Source organism: Mesitornis unicolor, unplaced genomic scaffold (genome assembly GCF_000695765.1).
Source record: "Mesitornis unicolor isolate BGI_N332 unplaced genomic scaffold, ASM69576v1 scaffold29392, whole genome shotgun sequence".
Classification (NCBI taxonomy): domain Eukaryota; kingdom Metazoa; phylum Chordata; class Aves; order Mesitornithiformes; family Mesitornithidae; genus Mesitornis; species Mesitornis unicolor.
In genome coordinates, this window is record NW_010167613.1 from 1 (window position 1) to 478 (window position 478).

Consider the following 478-nt stretch of genomic DNA (forward strand, 5'->3'; position numbering starts at 1 on the left):
TCCATCCCATATAGATATGTACATTATACAGAGTACAGAGCTACCCAGAGCAGCACAACATTAAAAAAGATCTACTCTTATATACAGTATTTATAAAAAGCATCCCAGCCTCCACCACCCTGGTAAAAAAATACGTCTCTTATGTACTTCACCGCAGGACAGCCCCTCCCCGTGCTGCCCACCCTGCTAGGCTGCCCCCCCCAACACTGGGAAGGGAGGGGAGTTGGGGGGGGGGGAGAGCCGCTCTCCAAGTTTTGGCATGGCGTGGGGCATCCCAGCGGCATGGATGGAGGGATGGATGGATGGATGGGTGGGTGGGAGAGGTCTGTGGAGCCTGGGTGCTGACCCCAGGTGCAAGGCAAGCAGGGCCAGCTTGGGTCCCAGGGGTGCCCATCACCCTTGTGTCTAGCCATGCAGACAGGGCTGTGGCTCTGGAGCCCTCCCTTCTCAAAGCAATGTGGCCGGTCCCCAAGCATGG